Source organism: Filicampus tigris, chromosome 13 (genome assembly GCF_054856515.1).
Source record: "Filicampus tigris isolate MCC_2025a chromosome 13, RoL_Ftig_1.0, whole genome shotgun sequence".
Lineage (NCBI taxonomy): Eukaryota > Metazoa > Chordata > Actinopteri > Syngnathiformes > Syngnathidae > Filicampus > Filicampus tigris.
In genome coordinates, this window is record NC_141229.1 from 6,101,037 (window position 1) to 6,115,367 (window position 14,331).

At 40.8% G+C, this 14,331-nt stretch overlaps 1 protein-coding gene across 1 annotated transcript in view; it reads right to left on the bottom strand.

Moving 5' to 3' along the window:
- LOC147137362 (tyrosine-protein kinase fyna-like) overlaps positions 1–10,794 on the bottom strand; it is a 28,348-nt gene extending 17,554 nt beyond the window's left edge. Inside the window, exon 1 of the mRNA XM_086049163.1 lies at positions 10,558–10,794. The gene's annotated coding sequence lies outside the window, so the exon portion shown is untranslated. The remainder of the gene's footprint in view (positions 1–10,557) is intronic.
- Between the last annotated feature and the right edge of the window lie 3,537 nt (positions 10,795–14,331).

The following is a 14,331-nucleotide window of genomic DNA, read 5'->3' on the forward strand; positions in this document are numbered from 1 at the left end:
CGAAGCAAAACCAAAAATATGATACTCAAAGACATGGACCAGAGTTGCCTTTGAAATGGCAGAATCATGGCGTGCACCACATTATTGTCACCAACCTTGTTATATGTCCAACCAATCAGTGTGCGATGTGAGAAAATGTAATCCGAGTATGCCATTAAGGTCCTTTTACAAGCTATACTTACCACGCTTTATTTCTCTAGCAGCTCAGCCACACTCCCTGGAAGACTTTACACCCTGCCATTGCATTTACAAGTTTGGTGTGCCATTTACTTTTGTTTTTCCTTTAGCTCGCAGCCACACACGCCCGTTGCTCACACACACTCCCGTCTCATGAGGGAAGACCGTCAAAGAATGCAAGACCTCCTCTCAGATATATGCAGTAAGCGAGGCGATCTAGCTTTTTTATTTTGTTTGCCGATTTAAATGAGCCAAACCCAAGGCCCAGTTAGACTTGTGCATGAATTTGGGAATGGATAATCTTTACACTTTCTAAGCCTGGATCGTAAAACTCACACAAGTCAAATAAATCGTACAATACTTTAGTGTCAACCTTGCCAAGGACTGATATGAGCAGCGGAGTGGAGTGCACCATTTCTTTTTAACCAGAAGAAGACATTACGGGGCCCTTTTTGGTGGCCAGCACAAGTCTAGTGCAAAGTGCAGTTTAACTGTGTGCATGGGTGGAGTTTTCTTTCTTTTTTAGCATTTTCATAGACGGGCGCAGTTAGAAACGCATTTGCATCTTTGTGCGAGTGAACACAGCCAGCTTGATTCCCAGCCAATCGAATCGGCTCCTCTCATTCCCTTTATATTAAGCGCAGGTGAAGCGGGCGTTCTACAGGTACATTGAGGGAACAGAAACTGAACTCCATGCTGGAGATTGATGTACGCAAAGTACGCTTCTCCAGGATCTCCGCTTGCGGATGATGTCAAGTTGGCCGCTGTAAAGTGGGAACTTTGAGACACCGCCTTCTGTTTGTGTTACGCCGCCAGCGCCACAACTTAGACCTGGTTTCACCTGGTCTAGACTTCTTTCTGTTGCCAAACTGTCAAGTGTAATAGAAAATGCCCTCGGTCTGCTGGAACGCCCAGCGAGGCGTAGAACCATCTGCCAAATATGCCCACATAGTAAACTAGACTTGCCTCGGTACGAAAATGAAGTTTTTCCACCGAGCGCATCTACGAAAGTAGGGCCCTTGGTGTCAGCTTAGTCTAAGACAGGTACACATTTTCTAGTGCAAGTGCAGGCTTTGTTATTGACTGAAACCAGACTATGTGTCAACTGTGCCCAAGCCTGGTAACACCTACCTAGTCGAGCATGCCCTTCCTTATCAACCGGAATGTAGATGCCATCAGTCCCAAAGCCTGGTAAAAATTGCCTAGTGTGAGTGCAGGCTTTTGTTACTGACCAAAACGAGACTTTGCCTTGTCAAACGTGCCCAAGCCTGATACGAATTACCTAGCTTAATGCATACTTTGTTTTTAAAAGGAATAATTGTGTTGAGTATATGTAAAGCTCAGGTCAGGTGCTTGTATGACCTCGGTAAACCCGTCACCGTAATGAGTAAGCCGTTTGCAATTTTGCATTTTTGCCAATAACAAAAAAAAGAAAAAAGAGAGCCATACCCTCCTTAAAGATCCAGATAAACTTGTGGATAGTCTGCTTTCGAGATACTCAATATGACGCAGATGGCAGACAGCTTGTTTGTCTTTCATCAACATTAGCAGCCGGTTGAACTGGGTAATGGCTAATTGTTTATAGTTGCTAAGGATGGAGAGACACCAAGATGAACAATCCTTTGCTTAAGACTCCCAAGTTGTTCTATGGTAAAGTCAAGATGTGCTCACTAATAATCAGCTCATCATAACTATGTCACGAGGAAGTGTTTCAAATTCTTAATGTTACACTCATTCATAGAGAAATGGACAAATACTTTCTAGTACAGTAACAGGGATGTCCCGGATGACACTGGAGCCCCGACATGCCAGTTATGAGCCAAAAGCAACACAGTGTGTGACTGAATTCCTTCAGCCCTGTTTAGCATTTACAAGCGAAAACAGTCCAAAATGCCTCCTCGGCCTGGCTCCATGCACGCCCTGGGGACTGCACAAGGGGAATGAACAAAGCTGGCCATGCTTCACAATGTAACAGAATCCTAAACTACAAGTTAGCTAGCATTCAACAACGCAAATGAATGCGTCCAAAGTGGCGGGGACAGATTGAAGAGGTGCACAAAGCGAGTGTCAAACAGGTGGGACGGGTTGGGATGTTTGACAAGAAGGAGAACTGAATGAAGACGTAGATTGCCATGCTAGCTTCTATCGCTAGTCAGCAACTTTTTGTGAACAAAGGACTTTGTTTTGCATCTTCTGTGACTGGTGTGGTGGACTTGAGTCTATCCGTTTGTGCTGTTTGACAACAAGCGGCAGTGTTCGGAGTTTCACGCATCAACATTATGCTCGTCACTTGTGATTGAAAGGAAGAGTGTTTTCATTTTGTATTACAATAATTGTTGATTTTACTTAATAGCCAAAGCCGAGCTCTACATATCAAGTTGTTAGAGACGGAGTTCCCGGCTTAAAAAAAAAGCAAAAAACTGCATAGACCGGCATTGTTTTGTTGTGTTTTCGTGCTGGTCTTACTGCAACAAAAGCAAAACAAAACAGCCAAGATTGGAACAGCCGAACCTCCGGTCACCGGGCAACGCGCTCTATGAACGGAGCTACAGTCACCCAGCAGGACCAGCATGTTGGGGCCCAGCCAGGGGCTGTTGATAGTTGGTGACCCACTGGGCTCTCGCTGGTGTCACAGGGTAACAACAGCATTGTTAGTGTTTCTCAGAGGCTTTGGCTCAGTTGGGAGAGCAAGTTGCCCAGTAACCAAAGATTCGATTGTTTGAAAATTGGCTGTTTTGCTGTTTCGACCAGTACGAAAACACAACAAAACCATACTGGTCTATGCTTTTTTTTTTAATTCTTTTTTAAATGTATTTATTTATTTTTTTAGCGGGTCACTGCCTTTTCTATATTACAGCCAAGCCTGATGGGTATGCAGTACAGTGAACCAGTAAAATGGGGTATAAGGACGGATCTCATATTGCATTACCATACGGAATAACACAAATGTTCTTGAAATAAAATAAAGGCCAGTGGCCGCCAGAGCGTTAATGTATCCAAATCCAATTATGTATCTAGTCCCGTTTGTACACATACACTTTTTGGTGATTTGGCCCCGCGTTCACATTGTAAACATTTGCATATGAATCGCGTCTGTGTGGGCATGTGACTGCAGTGAATGTGTCTTGCAGTCATGCATGGCGTCTTTGGACAGTTTCCTTTGAGGGGATTAACAGATTTACATGAGCGTCTTTGACGGCAACAGGCTGATTTAGCACATTTCCACTTGTTAATATCATCAAAAGTTGCAACTGACAATTTATCTCTCGGGAGCTCTGACATCCAAACTATTGTGCCAGTTACACGCCTGAAGCTACCTTACATATAAACATGTCAAGATGAAAGCCCTGACGACATGTTTTTTTTGTATGAGTGTGGCAGAGAAACAGTGCGTCATTACAACCACGACCCCCTCCCCGCCCCCAAAAAAACAGATGATAGCATTGTAGCTGAAGGGCTCGAGTCTCGTATGACCACAACAAGCCCGCGAGAGCACACGTCACGCTATTCTAATGCCTCCGAGGAGTATAAGCACTTGTGACAAGGGGCCACGGTTGAAGCACTAGTGGCACACGACCCAAATGAGTGGGAGGGCTCTCACCCCAAGACACAGGCAGGCAGCAAACATCACATGCTGGTAGATCATTGTCAAGTCAAGATGGAGCTTGAAAATGGGACTTTGGTGTACCAGGTATCCGTTATTGGGCCGATGCTGGCCTTATTTCAAAGTATCGAGTATTCATGAGGGATGCTGATCCCAGCCACCCATACTTAAGGCAAAAAAATCTGACATCGAATAAGTCTTCCTTGCCAGTAGTTGGTGCCACACTGTGGCCTTTTGACACATCAGTGAATTATTCTGTGCGTCAGAAAGGTCTATGTTCACAATTACTGTATCTGGCATTGTGTTAACTGAAATGTTATGTATCATAAGTACTAGTGGTATCGGTATAGGCAAATGCTACATTAACTCATTTCTACGAAGCGCTTTAAAGATGTTTTTTTTTGTGAGCCCGTGGGTTTACTTTTTTACTGTCTCATGTGAGATGAGTGGTTTGACATTTTTACAGAGGTACAAGCAGATGCACCTGATTTTCAAAAAACATCTTTCAGACTCTGATGATCAACAAAATCCGGCCAGTAACGATCCGGTGATTGGGGACTGCTGGTTCACGCAATATGTAAATATAGACATTTATGTAGATAATACATATACATAAATAATACAAGAGTTCAGACATTTTTGGTAGGAGACATTCAGCACCTAAACACCTTAAGACCACTTTACTAAAGTCTAAATGTACGCCTTTGTTTCGGGCCAAGACAGGTTTCCGGCATGCTATCAAAGTTGATCCAAGATTCTTTTCCCGTAAAAAAATTTAGTAGCGACATGAAAATTAGTATACCATAGTAACTATGACTCTGAAAACTGTTCTTTTATTATTCTAAGTGGAGGCATTGACATTGAAAGACATTTTGGTGATAATGAGCTTTTAACAAAAGTAATAAAATGTGCTGAAATTCTGGATGCAAGACGGCAGTTTATCATTCTAAACTGGAAACTAATTCACTGAAACAAAAGCCTTAATTCAAGCATGAGAGCACATACACACAGTGCTTGGAGCCGTAACAAGATACAAGTCCATTTATAGTAAAGTTGTGAGATCAATATAGTAAATTAAAAGGAGAGTCGTGTCAGGGTCACACAGTGTGTCAAAGCCTGTGCAACATACAGTGGAACATCACAGAGCAATTTTGCTAAGAGTGTGGGATAATGTAGAATTGCACTGCTAATCTCATTTCTTTTGCACTTTTGCACGGCTGCTATTAGCATAATATACAAATCATGCGTTTTATGACGTCGTTGATGTCTAACTGTCTGCAGGCTTGTCATTCAGCTCGGTGGAGGAGGCCGCTGAGACTAATCTGTTTAACATCGCCACAACATCAAAAAAAAAGTTTTTCTTCCATTGGCCCTGGCAGAGGTCTAAAGAGTATGTTTCATGTTTAAAAGGATCCTCGTGTCTTATATTTTGACATTCTGATGTACTCTTGTAAATTGAGACATTTTTTTTCTGATCAAGTGTTGCAGCAGTCATGGAAATACAGATGTAATCTGCCAAGGATAACATGCACAAAACCACAATTTTCCAATATGCCTTTTAAAAACAAAGCTGTGGATCATCCAATATGAGTCAAATAAGTGGATAATAGTGTTTGGTAGCAGTAAGTCTTGACTTACTATCTTAATTCAATCCGTGACGCAGATCAAATCAATATTCCCCAATGGAATGAATGGAAATTCCATTAATCTTTTCCAGCCTGCAAAAAACACTCCCAATTTTTCACATTTTTCATAGAGAAAATTGCACAAAATTTAATTTTTTTAAAAACTTTTTGCACTATAGGATCTCCGTTTTCTTAAAAAATATGAAATAAATGTGTATGAATGTAAATAAAACACTAAGATGGAATAGTTACAAGCTTTGAAAAGAAAAAAAACAGCATAAAATAAAATATAACTTTCAACGGTGTGCCCATGGTTACAAGGTTAAGCCAAAAAGCCAGCACTAAGTTGGAGCTTTTAGAAACAAAAACGCACCTATTCAGTGTATTATTGTGGCCTTTGAAAACTGCGTCATCCTAAGTCACTTTGCAATCGTCATCTTCAGGCACAGGGGTCCCTTCGCGCTCACATGACTGAGGTCACACCTCCTCCTCTTTCCACTGACGTCACGCGTGACCTTGTTCAACTCCACAATGCAAAATCAAAATGTGACCGTCCCTTCTCGGGCCGCGTGTTGACCGGACTCCACAATCTCCCCCATTATGGCGGCGCCGCCCCACCAAATAGTTACAATATTTGCTTGTGTCAGACAAGCGACTTCATTCAGTGTATTAACAAGAAGACAATGGCTGCATTTCAGCAGGCTACAAGATTAGCCGGACAATGCCGGGCAGTGTTGCTCTTGCAAAGTGATTGCCATGAAAAGAGCTAGTTATAAAAAAGAAATTCACAGCTGAGCCTCGCATAAAGTGGCTGTGCGGGATCGAGCCCAACGGTCCTTCTTAACAAAGTCAAGAAACCTGTGGCCCATAATACCATCATAACAACCATCATTAAAATACAGTAGTGTTCTAGGGTCAACAAAAAATAATCTAATGTGTATCTTAATGAGGAAAAATAACACTTCATAACATTGCGCTTTATAAAAAAAAAAACATACAGTAATTACATAATTGAATAAAATTAAAAATAATTGCAGTTATTTTCCACCCTGCTTCAATTGACTGGCCAATGTGCTGCTCTTTCTGATGAACCCCGCCTTGGACAGCAGTAATGCGGTTCGTTCTTCGCAGAGGATAAAGACTCTAAGACTATGAATATGGTTACATTGTCTGTTCATGTGTTGCTGCACCATTTGTGTTCAATCCACTGTTTAAAGAGTTAAAGGACCGCAAAATAGATGCTTTTAGCATTACCATTAAAGAAGAAGTCAACCCAAAAAATGCTTTGCAATAATATATTAATAAAAATAAGTAAAATAATAATATGTTCTATGCACCTTCACTAGTCTAAACAATGCAACCTGTTTTCTGAAGCTGAGCCACGATTGGTTGTTGGCGGAGCCCTGAGCAACTGTCATGTAATTTTCAGTCGAGAGCAAGTGGCAAAATGGCCGCCCCTGAGATGCACAAAAACAGGTGGATTTTACTGCTTAACTCATTTTCCACCAACGCAATATCAATTAGAATGCCGTGTTTCGACTAGTGGGGCTTCATAGGACATATTCTTGTAAAGAAAATTTTGAGGTTGACTACGGCTATAAGCTAGCAGTCTGATAGGCTCAGCCATGTGGTTGTTTTAAATACATAAGTTATCATTGGCTTTGTTTTATGTTGAATTTCACAAATATCTTCAAGTGGGATTAGAAATAAACAACTTGAAGGCTCTTTGTTTAGTAATTGTTCACTAATTGTATCTGCCAAACCATTGTGAAATGAGTGGCATACAAATTAACTGTACTTCAGACAAAAACAAAAGTCTAAGCCATTGTAACATTAGGCACAGTTTGAATATTCAATTCAGTGATTCGCAAATCACTAGTGGTAAAAGGCTGAGCCCTACCGCAAATAGCAAAAAAAAAAAAGAACGCAATTGACTCCTTCCCCTAAAAATGTTTGTTAAAATTGTAACTATATCGCAAAATATGATAGCAAAGCTCTTTCCAATCATTCCAAAGACATCTTACAACAGTACACTTACAATTGAATGGCTTGCTTGCAGATTTGATTTTTAATAAATAAGCAGGTAGAGTTCATGCACATACGGGAAAGACCCTCCGTAACTTCCACTAACAACCAAGGCTAAATTTCCCAGCTCATCCCTCAGTCAAGCTACATCACTTCAACATTCTTCCTTGACACCAATTACCACTTTCCTATTTATCCAGGGCTTCGGTGCCATCTCGTAGCATCTTCGAGCATTACAGAAAGGGCAAAGAGAATGCAAACTGGTGTTTTTTTTAAATAGTGATCCACGAATAAACAAGGGTTTACTGTATAACATTTGTAAAACTTATAAAGATAAAAACTAAAATGGTGCATGATAGAAAAAAGTTGGTGGAAGAAAAATTGAGAATCCCCCCCCCCAACTTTCATCACAAATGTCAGTGTTAGTCCTCAATGGGGGATTCAAACTTGTTTCCACAACTTCTGCCAGTGGTAGAGGGCAATGCTTCTTGTAGCAATACATTGGAAATAATGATGCGCTGCGCTTCGGGCAATGATTATAAGGAATGACTTACGGAAAGTACAAATGGGTCACTCACACGTAGACACTGTATGATCAGGATTGGCGTAGTAATCAAATAAATCGTTCCAAATTCCGTCAACTGTGTAGAATTGATTGTTGATCAGTCCTGTCTTGTTTTATAAAGGCTTTAGAGGCCTTTTCCCTCAAAACTTCATCCATGACAGCGGCCAAAAAAACAAAGAGAAAGCATAACGCATGCCCATTATGACTTTGATAATAACAAGTGCATTTGCCAGGCAGGAAATTGAAGTGCTTTTGGTGATAATCCAGCCAGTCGTCTATTTTCTAGAGCACATGTCCTCATTGGGGTCGCGGCTAACTGGAGCCTCTCCCTGATGAATTTGGGCGAGAGGCGATGTACACCCTGAACTGATCGCCAGCCAATCACAGGACACATATAGACAAAAAAAACATTCACACGTGTGGACAATTTAGTTTTCAAGTTGCCTAACATGCATGTTTTGGAATTATGGGAACCCACAGAAATAGCAGGAGAACATGCAAACTCCAGATAGAACGGTTAATACTTGATGATATTTTGTACTCCTTAATTGATGAAAATAGTCTTGTTGTTTTTTTCAACTTCTTTTGGATGACAACATGATGTAAAAAAATATGTAAGTAGAGAGCTACTCATCCCATCTTGAATAATTGAGTGATTGAGATCTTGGTGACTTATACGGCCATAGAGGAGCATGAATCAGGGAGCAGAAATGACGCAACATACTGGGAGTTGGGAAAATCAAGATATTCCCCTTCCATGGCCTTGATTAAGAGAATTTTTCGATGCTGTCGGACGCAAGTATGATTCGTAGAGAGATAGTCAACCAGGTTGAGATCTTGATTAATTCATTGATTGAGATCTTGGGGATTTATAAGGCCATGGAGGAACATAAACCAGGGAGCAGAAATGACGCAACATACTGGGAAAAGCAAGATATTCCCCTTCCACGGCTTTACATAAGAGACGTATGCGATGATGTCGCTACAATAGTGATTCATCTATGTCTGATAACAACGACATCCTGGCGTTCAAAAATACTCAGTCTGATCTGAAAAAACATACGCAGGTATGGAGCACTTGTTGTTATCATTCGCTAATTTCACTTTTCTTCTGATAACACAAAACAAAGCTAGCTCGCATTCAAAACAGGTATTGTATATACCAGAGCTGGGCGTTCCGCCTATATGACGGATCCGTCACTGACAGGACGCCCGTTTTGCTGACGGTGGCCGAGGCTTGCGGCTTCAGGGTCCTAAAAGGAGACTTTTTAGTCCGGCTGGACATGGAGCATGGAGGCCTCCAATGCGCAGTGAGACTTTCATGTGTTTAGTCCATGTGGTGAGTCTTTCGTTTTCTTTCTAATATCGCTGAGCAGGGGGGTGAAGGTGCGAGTGAAAGTTTAGTTGGACTCACCAACGGACGGCTGTTTAAAATTAGAGGTGGACCGGCCTTATGACGGGTACTAATTCCCCCCCCCCTGTAAAAAAGGTGAATGACGGATGACGGAAGGGTACCCACACTGCAGACGGATGACGAATAACAGATACTCAATTTTTAGTAAAATGCCCAGCTCTGGTATACACAGTGTTCAGGGACAGAGCCCTGCTGCCAATAGCGAAAATATACAAATAATTGATGCTCCTCCAAAAATCGTTTATAACTGCCTGTAGATGCCACTAGATGGCAGCAAAGCACTACTTTCTCATTAGACAGCGCTTTGGCTTGAGCACAAAAATAGTGAACATGTGTGTTTGTCAGTGAATAACGGAGGATAGGTTCCAAAGATAAAATCTCTCAATAGCATTTTACAAATATGAGAAGGGAACACTGTAATTGACAGTAAAATTCTGTGATTGGCTGATGGCTATTCCAGCGTGTACCCCGCCTCTTGTGCAGAGTCAACTGAATAAGATCCCGCAGCTCACCCATTGCCCGAATGAGGACAAGTGGTACAGAAAATGGATGGTTGGGTGGACCGCGCCTGTACATAAAGTATTGGAATCCGTACTTTTAATAGTACTTCTACTTAAGTATAGAGCGTGTACTTTTTCCACCTATGCTACTCCGCTATGTTTATGACTGCATGCACGTCGCTCCGTCTATCCAGTCATCCTCCTCCTCCTCATCATCATCATCATCATCATCAGTGTTTTGATTCCAGTTTAAGATGGACGGGTGGCCCTTGCACACTCTTGACACACATAACCCGATTAGGGGGCAGCTTTGATTGGCCATCGGAGGCAATTATTTGCAGCTAAATCAACAGGAGGCTGTCTGCGGGGGCCTTGTTGTGTACTGTTGGTGCGGTCAGCTCTGACTGCAGTGCATCCCCATCCCAGCTGCTGCAACACAAGAGCCCCCCATCTACTGAATCCCACTGCAAAAACATAATCGCCCCTCACTTATAGATCCTTAGACTTGTAGCAGGCTACATTCTGCACTATGCGCCTCTCATCTAAAAAAACAAAAAAAAAACAAAAAAACAAAAACAAAAACCAGACGGCGGTGCAAGCAATTGAAATGCAACTCGTGAGTAGGAAAATAAACGAAACGTGCTTACCGGAGAGGAGGTGGGATGGTGGTGGCGTGGGGAGGGGGGATTTAAAACTAATCCATCGGAGTTTGCAACCGGTGACGATTCGGCTACCTCCCTGTAATTTTTTTTCTTTCTTCCAGAGGCAGTGGAACAGATGGAAACGAGATACGGAAAGAGAGGGTGAGAGAGAGAATAGCGGTTCCCGTCGCTGCCGACTCGGGAGCTCCTGTAGTTGACGTGAGTACATACGCCCGTGACGAAATCGGGGAGAGGGCGTCAAGACAGCAGTAATAACAATTGCCTTATCCGGTTTTACCATTTCAAAGTAAAGACAAAACGAGCAACAGAGCTAGCATTTCATGGATGAAAGTTGTCAATTTCGACTAAAAACACAATATCAACAATACAATTAGAAAATTTGATAAAATATTCAACGAGAATGGGCACAAGTAGGATCATGCTTAAACGCCGAAAAGACGTGGCGTGACGAACATTACTTTTACTTTTGAAAAACCGCTCCGTCTCCGGCTGCCTTATGTAAACCTCGCTTGCTGTGAAAGTTTTGATTGACAGTTGGTTTGGCCAATCAAGTGCTACAATGAGGAGCAGATCCCACCCTGCGTCCTTCCCCTTCTCTCCCTTGGTTTGAGGTTACTTTACTGAATCCAGGGCAAAGTTGGCAAATGGTCTATCTATCTATCTATCTCTCTATCTATCCCTCCATCTATCTATCTATCTATCTATCTATCTATCTATCTATCTATCTATCTATCTATCTATCTATCTATCTATCTATCTATCTATCTATCTATCTATCTATCTATCTATCTATCTATCTATCCATCCATCCATCCATCCATAACAAGTGGGTGCCCATTGAGATGCCATTTCTATAACTATATGTATGTTAATAAAGTTTATATTAATGCTTCTAGTGCATTATTAGTGTGTTGCTACCAACATGATACGTTTATTTGCTAACTTAGTTTGGGTAGTAGTATGATGACTTTCTCTACAGCATTTCATGCATATTCTTTAACAGCTTTTGTCGAGTAATAAAAATATAATGTTATTATTTGTCAGTGAATTAATAAGGTCTGTTTTTCCTGTTGAATGTAGTACAACCAACTGAGGGAGTTGTCAGTTTTATTTTGTAGTTGATTACAACTCAGGGAGTTGTCAGTTTTATTTTGCACTTTTTTTTACTCTATTGCAAATGAATCCTAAATCAAAGTGAGTCGTTTGTATTTTATTTTGATTGATTTGATTATATTCTTAAAAAAAAGGTTTGCATTGACTTCCTCTTTAAATCATCACAAAAACCAGGCATTCAGACAGGGGTGTGTAGACTTTTTAAATTCTCTGTAGGGAGTAATTTGGAACACATGCTATAATTTCTAGGTATTTATTTAACCTTTATTTACATTTGATGAAACATCTTTAACTTAGGTTGTTAGATGTGCATGAACCGATTTATAGAGCATTTTTTAGGACGGACAAAGATGAATCAGCTATTTCTGGCTGATAAAACATGATTTTGTGCTTCACTTATGAGTTTTTTTACGGTAGTAGCGTGCATAAGACTCATCTTGCATGCACGCACACAAAATTCATGTAGATGTGAATCAGCAGTCTGAGCGTCTAACATCACAATCTCGACTGGCTTTGTCCCCCCCCTCTGAGTTTACATATTCATATGGCAGCGTGGCGTGAAAATGGCAGCTTTGCATGTCATCTCGATAGGACAACAATGAAGTGTGGCCTAGTTCGCCTGCAGAGTGGTGCGGGAGGGCGGGTGCAGAAAAGTCACCCTAATCCTGCGCCGTTTGTCTGCGTGAACTCACTCTCACTCCTCTGCGATCCCTCGATGTGCCGGGTGCCATTTTGGATTTGTTACCATGGAGATGTGGGTCACGTAGTGATGGTAGCTGCTGCCGGTGGAGTCCGAGCGCTGAGGGCTGGCTGGCTGGGTCAGGCAGCAATGTGAACTCATTAGATGTGGGTCACTGGGAAGACCGAGCTGCAACAAGCAGATAAGGTGCTATTATGCAAGATGAGGTAAATGGTGGGCATATGTCTTAGCATTTATCATTGGTGTAGGACTTTAGAAGAACTGAAATGGCCCCCTGATATACAGCTCTGAATGTGTATGATGTGATATTCAACGTGGTTTTAGATATGAATTGTTTCCAATTTGGAGGAGAATTTAGGCACCAATATTTGTGGAAATTTGACAATTTTATCATTTTTTGTTCTATTGTCAAGAAAATAGATATCAAACAACATTTTGATTAGTCCAGCTTGACAACCAATGGTACACTTTTTATGAGATATTTGACTTGTCATATGTTTTGCTAGGCTTGACACAAACCTGTTACAAACAGTCAAGCGCCTGAAAAAATACCTCTCAAACATTGTGGTGAATAAATTCTTTACAATTCAATAAAGAACGTTTACGTTCTAATTCACTGAATAAAATGTAAGTATTACTCTAATTACAGTAACATCTTAGGGTTGCAAGTTAATGCTAAAGTAAAGAGATTTTGCTAGGGTACATGCTAGCTGTATTAGCTGCTGTGCTACTAGCCAAGAACAAACTTAGGTACATAAGCCTAATAGAAAAAGACTTAATGTTGCTTTCTGAAAATATGAGTAAGGCTTGTTACAAACATAAGGATTTGTCAAATCTTAAAAGATTGTTTATCTGTTACAGAGCCCACAAATACATATATAAAAATCAGTCATTTAACAGTTTTAGTGTGTGGTGTGCTCCAATAATCCAAACACAAAGCACCACACACATTGAGATTCTCTTCCAACACTGATCTCGAAACAAGTAATCTCAGACAGAAATGTTATGATCACACATCTTCCCTCAAAAATAAATAAGAACAGACACTCCTGGATATGCGCCAATGTTACCGAGAGTTTCAAAAAGGGACCGGAGGCGGGAGTGTTGTAAAATTGCAATGTCATCAAGAAAAGACTTTGTAAAATACTTCTTGCTGTCTGGCGAATCCTCTTCAGAAAAAAAACAACAAGTAATTATAATGATAAAAAAAAAAAAAACTACATTGAGTAGAATATATTTTGTTTTATTTATCGCTGCTTCCTTGTCCGTCAGTCAGGGCGCTTCTTATATTGACTAGTTTCGTTCACATCACAGTTCACAGAGTCAAATGACTCGAGAGCAGACAGCTCTCCCTGACGCACATTAATATTTTTAGTTGGAAAAATGGTTAATATTAACTCATTCACTGCCAGACATTTTCAGACGCTCTTCTACCCTAACGTTTGAAAAGAAATGTTAATAAATTCCTGGAATCAAATGGCTGGACTGTGAAAAGACAAATACATTTGTCAATGGCAGTGAATGAGTTAAATATTGTCGGCCTGACCTGTGTCAGACCCTATTGTTAAGACAAAACCACTCTTAACACACCTCATACAGGAAGATATTCCAATTGGACAATCTTATAAAAAACTCTCTAAGATAGTCTAGCATTGGGCAAAATCGGACAAAAGCAGTCTGATGGCCTTTAAGTATGTACCTGGCCAAACAGGGTTGCTTTGGTTTCAGTGACACACTCCATAACAGCTGGAAACGTTGACAAAAGATAAAGAATATAATTGAGGACTTACCTTAGGTCTACCCATGGTCAACATAATTAGCTAGATGAGTTCATTTCAGCTGACTCATGTAGCTCACTTTTTAAAACTCTAATAGGTCTGCATTTATAAGAGACAATCTTCCAGTATGTTTACTTCTGTTCTGAATATGTATATCTAATAAAAGAT